At 42.2% G+C, this 21294-nt stretch overlaps 1 pseudogene; it reads left to right on the plus strand.

Annotated features, from left to right (window-relative positions):
- LOC122923131 overlaps window positions 1-21294 on the plus strand; it is a 71059-nt pseudogene that overhangs the window by 36508 nt on the left and 13257 nt on the right.

Below are 21294 nucleotides of genomic sequence, written 5' to 3' on the forward strand. Positions count from 1 at the left end.
CATGCATACCTCAAAATGAAAAAAAAACGGAGACTGAAGGGAACAGGTCAGTTTTATATCGTAGTGAACGCCATAAAAACAAAACCCATAAAACTATGGCAGAATTGTGCTTTTTCCCCAATTCCACCTGCTTTCTCATGCACACAAACGTATTTTGTTTCTGTGTCCATTTCTTTTTATTTTTATTTTTTTATTTTTTTTGCAGACTGTATGTGGAACCATTTATTTCAATGGGTCCGCAAAAAAAACTGAAGATACTCTGTGTGCATTCCGTTTCTGTATGTCCTATTTCCGGTCCGCCAAAAAATTGATGTCCTATTATTGTCCGCATTACGGACAAGGATAGTACTGTTCTATTAGGGGCCAGCTGTTCAGTTCCGCAAAATGCGGAATGCACATGGATGTGATCCGTATTTTTGGCAGATCAGTTTTTTGCGGACCGCAAAATACGTATGGTCCTGTGCATGAGGCTTTAAATGGAGTCATTTGAAAGTACAAACAACAAGCCCTCTTACTGCTATGTGAACTGAAAAATAATGGCAGGGAGTAAAAAAAAACACAAAAATGAAAAAGGGGTTAACCGAGGCTTGTAACTGATCCTGTAGCGCGATATTTCAGCGCAGTTTTCCCTGGATTCGTAGGGACTTCCAGAAGAGCACATATCAGAAGCCTTCTGCAGAGCGGCTCAAGACTTCTTATTTTATTTTTTCTCTTTTTATGAATTGAAGAAAAAAAATCTTCTCCGTTAACTATAAGCCCCCTCCCCCCACCTCGACGCACAGAGGGACCAAAAAAAAAGACAAAACCCGGACACCTCGTAACCTCATCCTGTGTTTTTCTTGCAGGTAATAAATTTAACTCTCAGCGGGAGAAGCTGCAGAAGAGAAGCGAGTCCCTCGAGTTAAGAAAGGCGTGTACGGCGAAGAGGTGATTGCCGTCAGATTCCATCTTTATATCCGCTACGTCTGCGCTTCTGGAAGTGTGACGTGGCGTCTACACGCTTATCTGGTTATGGCCAATCAGAGTCTTCTGTGGTGACATCAGTCATAGGCCGTGCCTGCACACGTCACCGCTGTGGTCGTTGGCCAGCAGCAGTGACATGCATGTGGACGACACATCCCATTTCTGCCTTAGTGGGGACTGCAGGAAAGGCGTTGGAGCCGGAGGGTGGTGACAGGTGAGGGCAGTTATTTAAAGAAGTATTCCCATTGTGTAAAGTGAAGACCTATAGGTCGGGTGCGCCATTACTTCATGATCACTGCGGTCTGACCTCTGGGACCGCCACAGACTTTATTATTTTCAAAACTGCAGAACCTTGGGACCTTATGAGAAAAGCAGAAACTGTCTAATATTGCTCAGGAACCCGTTGTCACCCACAGGGGATGTGGTTGATGGCCCTGCAGCAACGATGAGGGTCAGACAAAGTGCCGATCACCACTTTTTAACCCTGTAGATGCTGCAATTAATATGGATTGCAGCATCTCTAGGGAATCAAGCAATTGGATGGCATCTTCTTTTGTTGATGTGACCACCAGGGCCTGTGGTTTGTAGATGGACTGTCCAAGGCATCACAGGGGCCCCAGAGCGGTCCGGTGACGGGCTGCTGAGGCAGTTTAACAGTTTTTATTAAACAGAAGTAATAAATCATAAAAAATGTAGACATTTCTTATAAATGTTCATTCTGTTTCTGAGCTGGTTATATTGTGTGTCTGCAGAATATTAGATTTTTAGATTAGGGGTAGAACTTGTTTTCCTTAGGCTACATTCACACGATGGGGAGAATAATGTCCATGAAGTGCCCCCCAAGTATTAAGAATGGCTCCCTTTGTGCACCTAGTATTAAGAATTGCCCCCCTTTGTGCCACCCATTATAAATAATTTCCCCCTTGTTTTGCCATTGACTACAGTCTATTGGCCCCCGTTATCTGCCGTTGGGGCCTGGGGAGAGGCTGACTGGTGGTCACTTCCTTGAGATGAGGGTTTGTATACTTCGTTGCACCTCCCTATAGCACCCCCGCAGGGGAAACAAAGCATTACATAGTTTACACTGAAGTAAGGCCTCTTTCACACGACCATATGGCTTTTTCAGTGTTTTGCGGTCCGTTTTTCGCGGATCAGTTGTTCTGTTTTTTGTTTCCGTTGTGTTTCTGTTTTTGTTCCTTTTTTCCGTTCCGTTTTTCCATATGGCATACAGTGAGGAACAGAAGTATTTGAACACCTGATAAAATCAGTGTTAATATTTGGTACAGAAGCCTTTGTTTGCAATTACAGAGGTCAAACGTTTCCTGTAGTTATTGACCAGGTTTGCACACACTGCAGCAGGGATTTTGGCCGACTCCTCCACACAGATCTCCTCTAGATCTGTCAGGTTTCGGGGCTGTCGCTGAGCAACACGGAGTTTGATCTACCTCCAAAGATGTTCTATTGGATTTAGGTCTGGAGACTGGCTAGGCCACTCCAGAACCTTGATATGCTTCTTACGAAGCCAGTCCTTGGTTATCCTGGCTGTGTGCTTCGGGTCGTTGTCATGTTGGAAGACCCAGCCACGACCCATCTTCAATGCTCTGACTGAGGGAAGGAGGTTGTTGCTCAAAATCTCACAATAAATGGCCCCATTCATCCTCCCCTTAATACAGTGCAGTCGTCCTGTCCCCTTCGCAGAAAAGCACCCCCAAAGTATGATGTTACCCCCCCATGCTTCACAGTAGGGATGGTGTTCTTGGGATGCAACTCATCCTTCTTTTTCCTCCAAACACGACGAGTGAAGTTTAGAACAAAAAGTTCTACTTTGGTCTCATCTGACCACATGACTTTCTCCCAAGCCTCCTCTGGATCATCCAGATGGTTATTGGCAAACTTCAGACGGGCCTGGACATGTGATGACTTGAGCAGGGGAACCTTCCGTGCAATGCATGATTTGAAACCATGACGGCGTATTGTTCTACCGACAGTGACCTTTGAAACTGTGGTCCCAGCTCTCTTCATGTCATTGACCAGCTCCTCCCTTGTAGTTCTGGGCTGATTATTCACCTTTCTTATCATTAGTGATACCCCATGAGATGAGATCTTGCATGGAGCCCCAGTCCAAGGGAGACTGACAGTCGTCTTTAGCCTCTTCCATTTTCTAACAATTCCAACAGTTGATCTATTTTCACCAAGCTCTTTCCAGCCTTGTGGAGGTCCACAATTTTGTCTCTGGTGTCTTTTGACAGCTCTTTGGTCTTGCCCATGGTAGTAGTTGGCTTCTGACTGACTGTGGGGTGGACAGGGGTCTTTGAAGAGCTCAGACAGGTGCTACTAAGTTAGATTAATTAGTGGAGTAGAGGTGGACTTTTTAAAGACACATTAACAGGTCTTTGAGAGCCAGAATTCTTGCTGTTTCTCAGGTGTTCAAATACTTGTGTTCAGCAGAGCAAGGCAAATACATTCTTTAAAAAAAAACATACAATGTGATTTCCTGATTTTTATATAAATTATTATTAGTTTTTTTTATTCTGTCTGTGAGTGGGAATGCACCTACAATGTGAATTTCAGACCCCTCCATGATTTCTAAGTGGGAGAACTTGCAAAATCGCAGGGTGTTCAAATACTTCTGTTCCTCACTGTATACAGTAATTACATAGAAAAATTTAGGATGGGCATAAAATTTTCAATATATGGTTCCGCAAAAACGGAACGAATACGGAAGACCTACGGATGCATTTCCGTATGTGTACTGTTTTTTTTGTGGACCCATTGACTTGAATGGAGCCACGAAACGTGATTTGCGGGCAATAATAGGACATGTTCTATCTTTCAACGGAACGGAAATACGGAAACGAAATGCATATGGTGTACATTTTTTTTTTTTTTGCGGAACCATTGAAATGAATGGTTCCGTATACAGAACACAAAAAACTGCCCGTACAGGATAAGTAATGTATGTACACAGTGACTCCACCAGCAGAATAGTGAGTGCAGCTCTGGAGTATAATACAGGATGTAACTCAGGATCAGTACAGGATAAGTAATGTATGTACACAGTGACTGCACCAGCAGAATAGTGAGTGCAGCTCTGGAGTATAATACAGGATGTAACTCAGGATCAGTACAGGATAAGTAATGTAATGTATGTACACAGTGACTCCACCAGCAGAATAGTGAGTGCAGCTCTGGAGTATAATACAGGATGTAACTCAGGATCAGTACAGGATAAGTAATGTAATGTATGTACACAGTGACTGCACCAGCAGAATAGTGAGGGCAGCTCTGGAGTATAATACAGGATGTAACTCAGGATCAGTACAGGATAAGTAATGTAATGTATGTAGACAGTGACTACACCAGCAGAATAGTGAGTGCAGCTCTGGAGTATAATACAGGATGTAACTCAGGATCAGTACAGGATAAGTAATGTATGTACACAGTGACTCCACCAGCAGAATAGTGAGTGCAGCTCTGGGGTATAATACAGGATGTAACTCAGGATCAGTACAGGATAAGTAATGTAATGTATGTACACAGTGACTGCACCAGCAGAATAGTGAGTGCAGCTCTGGAGTATAATACAGGATGTAACTCAGGATCAGTACAGGATAAGTAATGTATGTACACAGTGACTCCACCAGCAGAATAGTGAGTGCCGCTCTGGAGTATAATACAGGATGTAACTCAGGATCAATACAGGATAAGTAATGTAATGTAATGTACACAGTGACTGCACCAGCAGAATAGTGAGTGCAGCTCTGGGGTATAATACAGGATGTAACTCAGGATCAGTACAGGATAAGTAATGTAATGTATGTACACAGTGACTGCACCAGCAGAATAGTGAGTGCAGCTCTGGAGTATAATACAGGATGTAACTGACTAGAATGTGAACAGTGCAGTAATTTTCAGATACGGACTGATTTTAATGCAAAATATTACTTTTGTATTGTCAGACTTGTCACATTTTGGGTATAAATGATTGTTTTGCAGCTAAAGATGACGGCAGCGTGGCTGTGGCGCTGGGCTACACGGCTCATCTGGTATCTATGATTTCCTTCTTCCTACAAGCACCACTGCGATATCCCATTCTCCATAAGGGCTCCAGATCTGCAATCAAAGACAATATCAACGACAAACTGACGGAGAAGGAGCGAGAGTGAGTGACTTATAACGGACACGGGTGTCGGTTATGGGAGGTGGAATTTCAGCACAATTCAGAATTTTAAAGGGGTATTCCAGTTTGAACAAACTTAGCCATTTATATAATATTTCAAAAAGAGGTAAAGATAGTAGGGCACACCACCTACCTCTTTTTGAAATATTTTTTAAAGGATTGGGTGAATCCTTTTTGTAGGTGCACCCTTTCATTGCCTGAGCAGTAGGTGAGCCCTCTCCAAGTACTTGAATTAACTCTACATTTATATAATATACTTTCCTTTTCAATTGTTCACAGCTTTTAGAATTTCTGCAGGCATTTTTTGAATGAAAATCTTAATTTTTCACTTCTAGTAGATGCAATCCATCCAGGTGCACGTTTCCTCTAAAGCTAAATCTTGCAAGAAGGCGATCATCACCTGTAGGACCTCACCACCTCTACTGTGTGCAGCCATTCTTCATAGAAAGTATGGGAGTGTTGCATACAGCTGTTTCCCCGCTCGTTTCTTTGGGACCCTTCATTCACACTCATAGTGCATGTACTGATGTCACAAAAACCTCCCCCCTCCCCCGCCTCTACCTTTACAACCTGTAAAAGTAGACTTATTACGTCTATGTGCTGTAATAAAGGTGGTCTCCTCTAGAGAACAAACAGACGTGGCCCAAGGCCATCCATGTATTACACGGTCATCTGAATGGCCGCCATGTAGTACCACATTTGCCCTGTAGAGGTCACTGGTGGAAATAAGCAGCAGGAGTACAATATTCACAGAATATAAAATCTGAGGATGATGATGGACGCACACAGCGTAGTGAATGGTAAGACCGCGACACAATGGCGGCTCTTTATTCCACGTGCTCTGTTCTTCAGTATAATATAAGGTTTTACAGACCTGGTAATTTTTTTTCATTGGAATTTTTTGATATTCAGCCATTTAAGCCGTCACTTCAATTTGCAGTTCCAAAGTGTAAAAAATATATATAGGTATTTTTGTGAAAAGTGAAGCGTTTCTGCCAAATTATGAAAATTGCCTTCCCCTCAGTGATTGGATAATAGCTTTAATATGTCGGGGCTGAGCGATGTTCCCCATGAAATGAGCAGCCGCGGGTATGAGAACACGAGATTTATAAGGTTTTAGTCTTTTTGCTGCTCAGATTGTGAAAATTTTGCAAACCCCAAAGGTTTATGTAGCAGTTTGGTCAAGTGTCATTTATAGCCCTTCATATCCTCAGACCTCAGTGAAAGGGGGAGAAAGAAGAATGTAATTAATATACAATAATGTGCAGCCCAGATGTCAGCGGGCGTGAGAAGAACTGAAGGAAATAAAACATTCCCGGAAAAGAAAAATAAATTCTAATTTATTATAAAAGTTTTGGAAAGTTTCAAAGCAAAAATGAAATTCCTTGTCATATTGGAGTTCTGTGCTGGAAAATATGGATTATCAGACTTTCTGGATTGTGAAATGCTGGATAACAAAAATGTTCACTTTTTTTTTTATGGTGGACATGTCTGATCATTGGTAGTTGGTCCAGCATGGGGCTGCCATCACTTTTCTGTTGATCTTCATTTTAGGTCCAGTTTGGACCATTCAGTGACTTTATAAAATAATGCAATATCTGATTCTCGCTTTACTGAATTCTGGACCATCAGGCTATGGACATCTTTGACTTGCAAAAAAAGTGATTTTAGAGAGAACTTTAAAGAAAAGCTGCACTAGGTTTATAATAAATTTTCAGACCCCATGATATGCAGTTTACAGACTTTTCCTCCCAGTTAAACATCCTGGGTGTGAGGTGTATGTGTGTCCAGGATACTGCTGCCTTCACTCGTTTTCATGTGTTAACACGGCTTCATTCCTGAACTGATTTCCCCCTTTTATCCTACAGGTATCTCCTCTCCCTTGTGCTGGGAGACACTAGTGCTGAGGAGTGTGTGACTCTCCCTCCCCTCTCCTGCAGAGTCTGTCATCCCTGCTCTGATTTTTCTATACTTTTATACACCTCCTATGTGATTCTTCCCCTGAAACCTGCCCTGTATGTGCATTCTTTCCTATGTAATGTCTCCTTGGGTGCTTTTCTCCCCCATCCACACTCTGATCTGCATTTTAGAAAGTTCTCCCCCTCCCTGCTGCTATGTCTAAGGACTCATGCACACGACCGTATGTAATTTGCGGTCCACAGAAAAACGATCCGCAAAAAATACGGATGACGTCCCTATTACAGAACGAAACAGCTGGCCCCTAATATAACAGTACTAATCCTTGTCCGTAATGCGGACAATAATAGGACATGTTCTATTTTTTTGAGTAACGGACATAAGGAAACGCAATGCACACGGTGTAACTTCTGTTTTTTTTTTTGCAGACCCATTGAAATGAATGGTTCCAGATACGATCCACAAAAAACCCCAGAACGGACACGGAAAGAAAATACGTTCGTGTGCATGAGCCCTAAGACTGAGAGAAGGGAGGGGAAGAGCAGAGAGAGCTGTCAGAAACCACAACAGTGCTCTGACAGATGTCGGATTCAGCAGCAGCAGTGGCTGGGTGAAGGACTCACACGCACTGCAGAAGCAAAATGGTAGGACATTTATCATGAAGCCCAACGTGAAAGTTGTAGGAAACAAATAATCCAATAAAAGAACGAATCAGTGCAAAGGTGTCCAGAGCCTTGAGAGTATAATCTGCTGTATGTAGTAATCACTCTTGTAAATTGAGAAAAAAAACAGCGCATTTCATCCGAAAATGATGTATTGTGCTGGACGTGACTGGATCCATCAGACTCTTGTTTTAGTAAGACTCTTACATTTTGCTTGGCTGCGATTTTTGGCATTTCTAAGGCTTTTGTTGTTTCTCTCCATCTATACGAATATTTCAGCAGCCAATTAAACTCGTGTTTGACCATTTACCAGAAAATTACTGAATAGTCCCAGGCCAGACGTTTCATAATCCGGGACTAATTTTTTATTTTTTTGTCAGAGCAATTCTCTCTCTATCTACAGTACAGACCAAAACTTTGGACGCACCTTCTCATTCAAATAGTTTTCTTTATTTTCATGACTATGAAAATTGTAGATTCACACTGAAGGCATCAAAACTATGAATTAACACATGTGGAATTATATACATAACAAAAAAAGTGTGAAACAACTGAAAATATGTCATATTCTAGGTTCTTTAAAGTAGCCACCTTTTGCTTTGATTACTGCTTTGCACACTCTTGGCATTCTCTTGATGAGCTTCAAGAGGTAGTCACCTGAAATGGTTTTCACTTCACAGGTGTGCCCTGTCAGGTTTAATAAGTGGGATTTCTTGCCTTATAAATGGGGTTGGGACCATCAGTTGCGTTGTGGAGAAGTCAGGTGGATACACAGCTGATAGTCCTACTGAATAGACTGTTAGAATTTGTATTATGGCAAGAAAAAAGCAGCTAAGTAAAAAAGGATGAGTGGCCATCATTACTTTAAGAAATGAAGGTCAGTCAGTCCGAAAAATTGGGAAAACTTTAAAAGTGTCCCCAAGTGCAGTCACAAAAACCATCAAGCGCTACAAAGAAACTGGCTCACATGCGGACCGCCCCAGGAAAGGAAGACCCAGAGTCACCTCTGCTGCGGAGGATAAGTTCATCCGAGTCACCAGCCTCAGAAATCGCAGGTTAACAGCAGCTCAGATTAGAGACCAGGTCAATGCCACACAGAGTTCTAGCAGCAGACACATCTCTAGAACAACTGTTAAGAGGAGACTGTGTGACTCAGGCCTTCATGGTAGAATATCTGCTAGGAAACCACTGCTAAGGACAGGCAACAGGCAGAAGAGACTTGTTTGGGCTAAAGAACACAAGGAATGAACATTAGACCAGTGGAAATCTGTGCCTTGGTCTGATGAGTCAAAATCTGAGATCTTTGGTTCCAACCACCGTGTCTTTGTGCGACGCAGAAAAGGTGAACGGATGGACTCTACATGCCTGGTTCCCACCGTGAAGCATGGAGGAGGAGGTGTGATGGTGTGGGGGTGCTCTGCTGGTGACACTGTTGGGAATTTATTCAAAATTGAAGGCATACTGAACCAGCATGGCTACCACAGCATCTTGCAGCGGCATGCTATTCCATCCGGTTCACGTTAAGTTGGACCATCATTTATTTTTCAACAGGACAATGACCCCAAACACACCTCCAGGCTGCGTAAGGGCTATTTGACCATGAAGGAGAGTGATGGGGTGCTGCGCCAGATGACCTGGCCTCCACGGTCACCGGACCTGAACCCAATCGAGATGGTTTGGGGTGAGCTGGACCGCAGAATGAAGGTAAAAGGGCCAACAAGTGCTAAGCATCTCTGGGAACTCCTTCAAGACTGTTGGAAGACCATTTCAGGTGACTACCTCTTGAAGCTCATCAAGAGAATGCCAAGAGTGTGCAAAGCAGTAATCAAAGCAAAAGGTGGCTACTTTGAAGAACCTAGAATATGACATATTTTCAGTTGTTTCACACTTTTTTGTTATGTATATAATTCCACATGTGTTAATTCATAGTTTTGATGCCTTCAGTGTGAATCTACAATTTTCATAGTCATGAAAATAAAGAAAACTCTTTGAATGAGAAGGTGTGTCCAAACTTTTGGTCTGTACTGTATATCTCTCTCTCTACAATATAAATATAAATAAATATAAATATATATATATATATATATATATTTTACTACAGATGATCTATGCTCTGGGTAGCAAAGAAAAAAGGGGGTCAGTCAGCACATCCTAATGCGCAGGTGCACCCTGCCATGGCTAGAAGCACACAGAAGAAAATACGATGCAACATCACTCTGCAAACCAAATAAAGTACCATAATGCCATAGTAATAGAAAATATTCTGGTGCTAATGCTATGCTTATTTTGTAAATTTGAGATTCTTGGCAAATACATTTTGTTCAAAATGTATTTGCCAAGAATCTCAAATTTACAAAATAAGCATAGCATTAGCACCAGAATATTTTCTATTACTATGGCATTATTGTACTTTATTTGGTTTGCAGAGGGCTATTGCATTATTTTTTGATAGGTCATCAGTGTCTGATGGGTGGTGGTCCAACACCTGTGACCGCCACCAATCAGCTGTTTGAGAAGGCACTGGCGCTCGCAGTAGCACTGCAGCCTTCTCGCAGCTTTCCTTAAACATGTGACGTCACATGGGCTAGGCACAGCTCAGCCCCATAGAAGGGAATTGGGCTGCGATACCAAGCACAGCCTCTGTAAAATGTATGGCGCTCTGCTTGGTGAACAGAAGACCGTGGCGCTACTTCCTTCTCAAACTGTTGATCGGCAGGGGTCCCTAGTGTTGGAACCCACCACCGATCAGATATTGATGACCTATTCTAAGGATGGGTAATCCGTATAAAAGTCTTGGAAAGCTCTTTTCATGGCAGGATAGTAAGTAGGGCCCAAACATTTTTTTCCCATGATAAGTCAGTATAGCATTTGCCTAAATATAAATAATAACGCCATATCGTGACCAGTAATTACCACCATATACCAGGCAGATAAATGGGGGACTGAGCAGCAGTAAAAAATACATTTAAAGGGGTTGTGTCACCTCAGCAAGTGGCATATATCGGGTAAAAAAAGTGAATACAAGCCACTTAATGTATTGTTATTATCCAGGTTGCCTCCTTTGCTGGCTGGATTCGTTTTTCCATCACATTATTCACTGCTCGTTTCCATGGTTACAGACCACCCTTCAATCTATCAGCAGTGGCTGTGCTTGCACACTATAGGAAAAAGTGGCAGCCACTCTGGTGGCCGAGATTGCAGTCGTACACATAAGCTAGTGCTTTTTTCTATATTGTGCAAGCACGACCACCACTGATTGATTGCAGGGTGGTCTGTAACCATGGAAACAAGCAGTGTATAATGTGATGGAAAAATGAATCCAGCCAGCAAAGGAGACAATATGGACAATCACAAAAGTGCCTTGTATTAACTTTCTCTACATGATACATGTTGTTTGCTGAAGTGATAAAACCCCTTTAACATCCAATGATTCGCAGGTAAGTGACGTCTTCTCTGTAGTCGTTCCTTTCCCCCAGCTTTTTCATCTACTTCAGGCCAGCATGATGGCTTCCTCCAGTTATGATGTGCCCTCCCTTTACACCGTGGTACAGATTGCTCTCACAACAGCTACAGGGCTCCCAAGACACTGCCCGTGTCCCCGCCATCCGCTGTGCCCCGATGAGAACCATAACTCTGCCGGTGCAGTATGGTTGCTGTCCTTGTGGCCATCGACATACAAGTGGCTGTTCTCTGATAGTTCTAGAAATGCAGCTTATTCCAAAAATCCCAGGCATCCACTTCATCCAGCGGTTTGGCTGCATCTCTCTCTGGCTGAACTCTCGACATGACGGATCTATTATTTTTTATGATTGTCCAGCACTTAGACGGCTGTTAACATTTATATGTATTTACTGTGGGTTTTATCTAGAATTTTTGTTTTTCTACAAAATAAAGTTAATGTCAGATGAGGAAATTACTGATTGACTTAGAAGTAAAGGTTACAGGACACGTTCCACCGAAAAATAACAGCAGTTTTTGAAAATCAAAAAGCTGATCTTTAGTTTTGAGCTGCAAAGGCAGATGGAGGCAGAATACATGGAGATCTTCATTGTGAGAATAGTCCTCCTCAGAGCGGATTTATAACTTATCAGGACCAGAGATGAGGACAAAAGAAACCCTATGTACAAGAATATAACTCCTATAATACTGCTCCTATGTACAGGAATATACCTACTATAATACTGCCTCCTATGTACAAGAATATACCTACTATAATACTGCCTCCTATGTACAAGAATATAACTACTATAATACTGCTCCTATGTACAAGAATATAACTACTATAATACTGCTCCTATGTACAAGAATATAGCTACTATAATACTGCTCCTATGTACAAGAATATAACTACTATAATACTGCTCCTATGTACAAGAATATAACTACTATAATACTGCCTCCTATGTACAGGAATATAACTACTATAATACTGCTCCTATGTACAAGAATATAACTACTATAATACTCCCTCCTATGTACAATAATATAACTACTATAATACTGCCTTCTATGTACAAGAATATAACTACTATAATACTGCCTTCTATGTACAAGAATATAACTACTATAATACTGCCTCCTATGTACAAGAATATAACTACTATAATACTGCTCCTATGTAGAAGAATATAACTACTATAATACTCCTCCTATGTACAAGAATATAAGTACTGTAATACTGCCTCCTATGTACAGGAATATAACTACTATAATACTGTTCCTATGTACAAGAATATAACTACTATAATACTCCTCCTATGTACAAGAATATAAGTACTGTAATACTGCCTCCTATGTACAGGAATATAACTACTATAATACTGTTCCTATGTACAAGAATATAACTACTATAATACTGTCTCCTATGTATCAGAATATAACTACTATAATACTGCTCCTATGTACAAGAATATAACTACTATAATACTGCTCCTATGTACAAGAATATAACTACTATAATACTGCTCCTATGTACAAGAATATAACTACTATAATACTGCTCCTATGTACAAGAATATAACTACTATAATACTGCCTCTTATGTACAATAATATAACTACTATAATACTGCTCCTATGTACAAGAATATAACTGCTATAATACTGCCTCCTACAGACGTGGACAAAATTGTTGGTACCCTTTGGTCAATGAAAGAAAAAGTCACAATGGTCACAGAAATAACTTTAATCTGACAAAAGTAATAATAAATTAAAATTCTATAAATGTTAACCAATGAAAGTCAGACATTGTTTTTCAACCATGCTTCAACAGAATTATGTAAAAAAATAAACTCATGAAACAGGCATGGACAAAAATGATGGTACCCCTAGAAAACACAGAACATAATGTGACCAAAGGGACATGTTAATTCAAGGTGTGTCCACTAATTAGCATCACAGGTGTCTACAACCTTGTAATCAGCCATTGGGCCTATATATATGGCTCCAGGTAATCACTGTGTTGTTTGGTGATATGGTGTGTACCACACTCGACATGGACCAGAGGAAGCAAAGGAAAGAGCTGTCTCAAGAGATCAGAAAGAAAATTATAGACAAGCATGTTAAAGGTAAAGGCTATAAGACCATCTCCAAGCAACTAGATGTTCCTGTGAGTACAGTTGCACATATTATTCATAAGTTTAAGATCCATGGGACTGTAGCCAACCTCCCTGGACGTGGCCGCAGGAGGAAAATTGATGACAAATCTAAGAGACGGATAATCCGAATGGTAACAAAAGAGCCTAGAAAGACTTCTAAAGAGATTCAAGGTGAACTTCATGCTCAAGGAACATCAGTGTCAGATCGCACCATCCGTCGTTGTTTGAGCCAAAGTGGACTACATGGGAGACGACCAAGGAGGACACCATTGTTGAAAACGAATCATAAAAAAGCAAGACTGGAATATGCCAAACTACATGTTGACAAGCCACAAAGCTTCTGGGAGAATGTCCTGTGGACAGATGAGACAAAAATCGAAGTTTTTGCCAAGGCACATCAGCTGTATGTTCACAGACGAAAAAATGAAGCATATCAAGAAAAGAACACTGTCCCTACTGTGAAACATGGAGGAGGCTCTGTTATGTTCTGGGGCTGCTTTGCTGCGTCTGGCACAGGGTGTCTTGAATCTGTGCAGGGTACAATGAAATCTCAAGACTATCAAGGAATTCTAGAGAGAAATGTACTAGCCAGTGTCAGAAAGCTTGGTCTCAGTCGCAGGTCATGGGTCTTGCAACAGGACAATGACCCAAAACACACCGCTAAAAACACCCAAGAATGGCTAAGAGGAAAAAATTGGACTATTCTAAAGTGGCCTTCTATGAGCCCTGACCTCAATCCTATTGAGCATCTTTGGAAGGAGCTGAAACATGCAGTCTGGAAAAGGCACCCTTCAAACCGGACACAACTGGAGCAGTTTGCTCATGAGGAGTGGGCCAAAATACCTGCTGAGAGGTGCAGATGTCTCATTGACAGTTACAGGAAGCGTTTGATTGCAGTGATTGCCTCAAAAGGTTGTGCAACAAAATATTAAGTTAGGGGTACCATCATTTTTGTCCATGCCTGTTTCATGAGTTTATTTTTTTACATAATTCTGTTGAAGCATGGTTGAAAAACAATGTCTGACTTTCATTGGTTAACATTTATAGAATTTTAATTTATTATTACTTTTGTCAGATTAAAGTTATTTCTGTGACCATTGTGACTTTTTCTTTCATTGACCAAAGGGTACCAACAATTTTGTCCACGTCTGTATGTACAAGAATATAGCTACTATAATACTGCTCCTATGTACAAGAATATAACTACTTTAATACTGCCTCCTATGTACAAAAATATAACTACTATAATACTGCTCCTATGTACAAAAATATAACTACTATAATACTGCTCCTATGTACAAAAATATAACTACTATAATACTACCTCCTATGTACAAGAATATAACTACTATAATACTGCTCCTATGTACAAGAATATAACTGCTATAATACTGCCTCCTATGTACAAGAATATAGCTACTATAATACTGCTCCTATGTACAAGAATATAACTACTTTAATACTGCCTCCTATGTACAAAAATATAACTACTATAATACTGCTCCTATGTACAAAAATATAACTACTATAATACTGCTCCTATGTACAAAAATATAACTACTATAATACTACCTCCTATGTACAAGAATATAACTACTATAATACTGCTCCTATGTACAAGAATTTAACTACTATAATACTGCTCCTATGTACAAGAATATAACTGCTATAATACTGCCTCCTATGTACAAGAATATAGCTACTATAATACTGCTCCTATGTACAAGAATATAACTACTATAATACTGCCTCCTATGTACAAGAATATAACTGCTATAATACTGCTCCTATGTACAAGAATATAACTACTATAATACTGCTCCTATGTACAAGAATATAACTACTATAATACTGCTCCTATGTACAAGAATATAACTACTATAATACTGCCTCCTATGTACAAGAATATAACTACTATAATACTGCTCCTATGTACAAGAATATAACTACTATAATACTGCTCCTATGTACAAGAATATAACTGCTATAATACTGCTCCTATGTACAAGAATATAACTACTATAATACTGCCTACTATGTACAAGAATATAACTATTATAATACTGCTCCTATGGACAAGAATATAACTACTATAATACTGCTCCTATGTACAAGAATATAACTACTATAATACTGCTCCTATGTACAAGAATATAACTCCTATAATACTGCTCCTATGTACAAGAATATAACTGCTATAATACTGCTCCTATGTACAGGAATATAACTACTATAATACTGCTCCTATGTACAAGAATATAACTGCTATAATACTGCTCCTCTGTACAAGAATATAACTCCTATAATACTGCCCATATGTACAAGGATATAACTACTATAATACTGCTCCTATGTAGAAGAATATAACTACTATAATACTGCTCCTATGTACAAGAATATAACTACTATAATACTGCTCCTATGTACAAGAATATAACTACTATACTACTGCCTACTATGTACAAGAATATAACTACTATAATACTGCCTTCTATGTACAAGAATATAACTACTATAATACTGCCTCCTATGTACAAGAATATAACTACTATAATACTGCTCCTATGTACAAGAGTATAACTACTATAATACTGCTCCTATGTACAAGAATATAACTATTTAACTCCAAAAGGAGGTGAGAAGCTTCAGTTTGACTACGGCGTCTACCTTCTCAACAAAAACATAGCTCAGGTTTGTTCTGCTGTTATTACCTTATATTATAATAAATGGGTTCTCTGGCAATGTATGACGATGGCCTCCGACAGCCTGTCCTGGAATACAAGGAGGTGCTTGGGAGAATAGGAGGGGGTCCTCACTACACTGCTGCTGCAGTCACTCCATTTGTTTTTTTTTGTTTTTTTTTTCACAAAAGTTAACAAATACATACAGGCAGAATAGGCTACTTTGGAAACAAAAATAAGATAAGCTAATATAGAATAAAATAAAATTAACATAAGATGCAATAACAGATCCGGCTTATATGCATGAAAGAGTTGGGATGTCCCATGGCTGAGTAGATCTTAAATCCTTTATAAGATTGCATCTGTGGGAGAACCTTTATATAGATAGGAACAGGTTAAGGCTGCTTTCACACTAGCGTTCGGTATTCCGTTCGTGAGCTCCGTTTGAAGGAGCTCACGAGCGGACCCGAACGCAGCCGTCCACCCCTGATGCAGTCTGAATGGAGGCGGATCCGCTCAGACTGCATCAGTCTGGTGGCGTTCAGCCTCCGCTCCGCTCGCCTCCGCACGGACAGGCGGACAGCTGAACGCTGCTTGCCGCGTTCGGGTGTCCGCCTGGCCGTGCGGAGGCGTGCGGATCCGTCCAGACTTACAATGTAAGTCAATGGGGACGGATCCGTTTGAAGATGCCACAATGTGGCTCAATCTTCAAGCGGATCCGTCCCCCATTGACTTTACATTGAAAGTCTGGACGGATCCGTCCCAGGCTATTTCCACACTTAGCTTTTTTTTGCTAAAATAATGCAGACGGATCCGTACTGAACGGAGCCTCCGTCTGCATTATTATGGGCGGATCCGTTCTGAACGGATCCGCCCGAACGCTAGTGTGAAAGTAGCCTAAGAGAAGAGAATAAGAGAGAGAGGAGTGGGGAGGAAAATCAAAGGGAAAGTTGGGCCACTCCATTTTGAAGAAGGGTGCTGTAAGACTGCTCAGCCTGGCTGTATATTTCATGTCCGATTTCTCCTGGACTATATTTTAGGTCCTCTGCTGTACAATATGTGATGATGATATGTTTCTCTGTTATGGCTGAGCAGCCTGATGATGCACCTAATCACTGAAGTGACTTCAGCGCCAGCCCGAAGAGTAGCAAGACCCTGCCCACCCCTCACCCTCCCAAGTAGCTGTAGAAACGGAGGCAACCCCCATCCTCTGGATATTATAGGAGTCTCCAGAGGCTATCTTGATGCCTTTCCAGACAACCCCCTTTAGGTAGTTATTTTTAATTGTTTTTAGACTCAACATTTTGTGGTTATTTATTTTAAAATGTTATTGCTTTCTGTAGTCCAGTTCTCTGATACAGAGCTCCAAATCTCCTGCCTAGACGTAGGGATTCATTGTAATATTCTGACAGCCACCAGTAGGGGGAGCTCACGGCAGTGAAGATGAATGCGCTGTGTAAAGATTATACAGTAAACTGCCTCTAGTGACAGAAGGTTATCATGTAAATCTTCATCTACTCAGAGGATTTGGAGCTTTGTGTCAGAAAAGCTGAGCTCTGACCTCTGTAATGACATAATAATAATACACCGGTTGTCACCTAATGGTTTGACGTTCCCTTTAATAGCCGTGTAGACAGAGCTGTACTTCTAATAAGTCTGTGATGAGAAGTTTTGCAGAGCAGCGTGTGACAAATTGTGTTGGTCTTGGACGGTTTCTGTCCTGACATCCTCTGATACTCTGACAAGTAGGACTTTTGTTTCAGACAATTCTCCCCTTCATTTACCAATTCATGGGGCCGGTAATGAGATCTCCACACCTGTAAGACGGCTGCAGCAGACGTCATGGAGTAACCTTTCCATGAACCCATGAAGGTAGATGGTAGAGCTGAAGGATACAGGGATCTACTTGTCTTCTGACTTCAGTTTTCCACAGCAGCGTCAGTCCAGGCTATTGTGCTGTCCGAAGACTGACGGGTTTTCATCGACTTTACCTGTTTAAGGACCTTGCCATTGCATGTTTATGGCATCCATGTAATAGATCTAGTGGCTAATTGTTGGATGCCCAGGTGTCAGACATTGGCTGTAGACCCATAGGCAAGACAGAGTTGTTTTTCAGTGTTTGTCTTCTCTCTTCCTTTATGTAAGGAGCAGAGTCGGCAGAAAACTCAAAGCTTGAGCTGCAGGAGAAGTTAGCTACTTCCTCCTATGTAAGGAATATGGAGGCAGCAAGAACTGTAAACTAGAGGAGGTGGAGAAGTTAGCTGCTTCCTCCTTATAATGCATACAGGCAGTAGCAATACTCAAAATTGAAGTAGCAGAGACGTTGGCTGCTTCCTCCTTTTATAATGCACGAAGGCAGTAAAAAAGCTGCAAACTCAAGTAACTGCAGAAATTACCTACTTCCTCTGTGTAAAGAATAGAGGCAGCAGCATCAGATTGAAGCTCAAGTAGCAAAAGGGGCTGGTGACTTTCTCCTTAAAATGCATATAGCCAGTAGCAAAACTTGAGACTGAAGCAGAAGAAGTTAGCTACTTCCCCCATGTAATAAGGCAGCACAAAAGTTTGAAATTAGTATCAGCAGATGGCTACTTCCTCCATGTAAGGAAAAGAGGCAGAAGAAAAGCTTGAAACTTGACTGCCAGGAGAAGTTAGGCTTTTCTTCCATGGAAGGAATAGAGGCAAAAACTCAAGCAGCAGGAGAAGTTAGCTACTTCCTCCATGGAGGGAATGCAGGAGAAGAATAGAGGCAGCAGCAAAATCTCGAGGAGCTTGATGTTGGCTATTTTCTCCATGTAAGCAATAGACACAGCATTAAAAAAGGTGAATCCCGTCTTATGAGAAGTTAGCTACTTCCTTCTTGATTGATGTAATCTTTTTCCAGCCTGTCACAGAGGCTAAAGAGCTTAGTTTATCTGACACGTAACTTGTGGCAGCAGGAAATCATGATGGTTTGGAAGGGGACGAGAGTGTGATTATCTGCCAGGGAGAGAGTTGGGAAAGGACATACAGTAAGTCTTTTTGACCAGGTGACGGAGATATTAGCCCTTTAATAACTAATATGGCTGGAGGTGGTTGACTAAAACGGGAAGCAGATGACTGGAGCACACGGTGCAGCACAGGGAATGCAGTTAAGGTTTGTGGTCGTGGCAACCAAGAACGTACCGAGTCCTACCTGAGATACCCTACTCTTAAGCGGTTAGAGTTGTGCCGCAACCGCGTCGTGGAGGGACGCCTGAAAGAGGGCAAAAAGACATACCGATTGGCAGGAGTAATTTATTACAACGTAATTTACAAAACCAGACTCTGGAAAGCCATTGACATTTCAGTTTCGGGGTGAGGTATGTAATGGTTAAAACACGTGGAGCGCCAACGTCCTAATTTCTGAATGACATGCGCTGGCACCTGGTTCTTGGAAGCCGCGGATGCTGCACCTATGCGGAACGAATGTCCCGAGATCGAGGTGGGGTCGCTGCCCAAGCTGGCCACTAGGGAGCGTACGTGGGACACGAATTGATGGGTGGTGAGTGGTGCCACCCCAAAGGGCAACAGTGGACTATTTGGGCCGGACCCCGGCAAGGCTGATAGTAGCTGACGGAGAACTGTGACGGGGCACCATTGATGAGACGTAGGGAAATAAGACACCGGGACTGGGGGGCCCACCTGTGAGGTTTTGGACGTCCTCAGCTGCAGCACGTAACCTTCGGCGTTTCGGACCAGCTGGCCGACTATGAGAAACCTGCTGCCGCTAGGAGAACAAGTGAACTCCCCAGGCCTCAAGAAGCCATAGAAAGCTAGATAGATGGCGGATTTGAGCACCAGGCTAGGTAGAACCCCAAAAGGATTTCTATCCAGGACGTCAGATAGTCTACGGAAAAGGAGCCCGGTAACAGCCTGCCTACGCACTTGGCCTTGGGGCCCGCATTTGCTCAAACCCTTAAGTGCGGCTTTGACGGCATGCATGGAGAACACCGATGCCCGTTCAGGATGACTGATGGAAAAGAAATGTTGCACTCCCGACAAGTATGACCTTACCGTGTTGTGGGAGAGCTTGAGTTCTGAGTGGCAGTAGCCAATGAACGCCAGGATGTACTCTACAAAACTGGATTCTCCCTGAGGACATTCCCTCTGAAACTTGCAAAACGCCTTCCACCCGGTGTTATATGCCCTGGTGGTGTTAGGGGAAAGGGACTTGGATATCAAGGCGTGGGCCGTCTCTAGGTGATTGGTCACGCTAGGATTAAGGATTCGTGAGGAGGGACGGTAGCGCCCGCTACATCTGCCTCTGGCATGACCTGCAAGAAAAGGGAGGAATTAGCCCTCGATAAGGCATCAGCAGTCACGTTTTGCGAACCCTGCACATGCGCACTATGGACATGGAAATGGTAATGTAGGGAGAGTTGCACTAATCGTCTTAAGAGACACATGACATGGGATGACTTAGACGACCCACTGTTTACAATGTCTACCACTGCTGTATTGTCAGACACGAACAAAACAGACCGATTTACCCAATGGTTGCCCCATATGTGGGCAGCTACCACAATGGGGTACAGTTCGAACAGTGCCGAGGTGTGGAGGAAACCTGGGATCTGTCTCACCTCGGCAGGCCATTCACCTGCGACCCAGTGGGTACCAAAAATAGCGGCAAAACCTGAGCTCGCAGCCGCATCTGAGAAGACTACAGGAGATTGACATGACAACTCGGGAATGAACAAGGACACCCCATTCCACTGACAAAGAAATTGGTCCCACATGTGGAGATCAACTAAGGCCTGACTATCCACACACACTGGGCTGTCCTGCTCCGGGGCCGTGGCCAGGAGCGCCAGCAGGCGGGATATGAACGATCTGCCCTGCGGGATGATGCGCATGGCGAAATTTAACATGCCCAGTAGTGACTGTAAATCAGCCTTAGTGACCACGGTCGTGACTGCAAACCTATGGATGACTTCTCTAATTCTCACTAGTTTGTCCGAAGGTAATCTGGCTAACATGTCCTGTGAGTCTAGTTCAATGCCCAGAAAGGTGATAACTGTGGACGGGCCCTCTACTTTCTTGGGGGAGACCGGGACACCTAACTGGGAAAAACACCTCAACAACTTCCCCAACCCTAGGGGGGCTGCCCTTGGCCTCTCGATCAGCAGAAAGTCATCCAAGTAGTGGATGACAAATTCACAGTGGACCTTGTGTTCCAGAACCCAGTGGAGGGCCTGAGCCAACTGGTCAAAGAGCCACGGGCTGCTCTTGGAACCGAAGGTGAGTTTGGTGGAAAAATAGTAAAGATCCTTCCACTTG

The sequence above is a fragment of the Bufo gargarizans genome, unplaced genomic scaffold, assembly GCF_014858855.1.
Source record: "Bufo gargarizans isolate SCDJY-AF-19 unplaced genomic scaffold, ASM1485885v1 original_scaffold_1246_pilon, whole genome shotgun sequence".
Classification (NCBI taxonomy): Eukaryota; Metazoa; Chordata; class Amphibia; order Anura; family Bufonidae; genus Bufo; species Bufo gargarizans.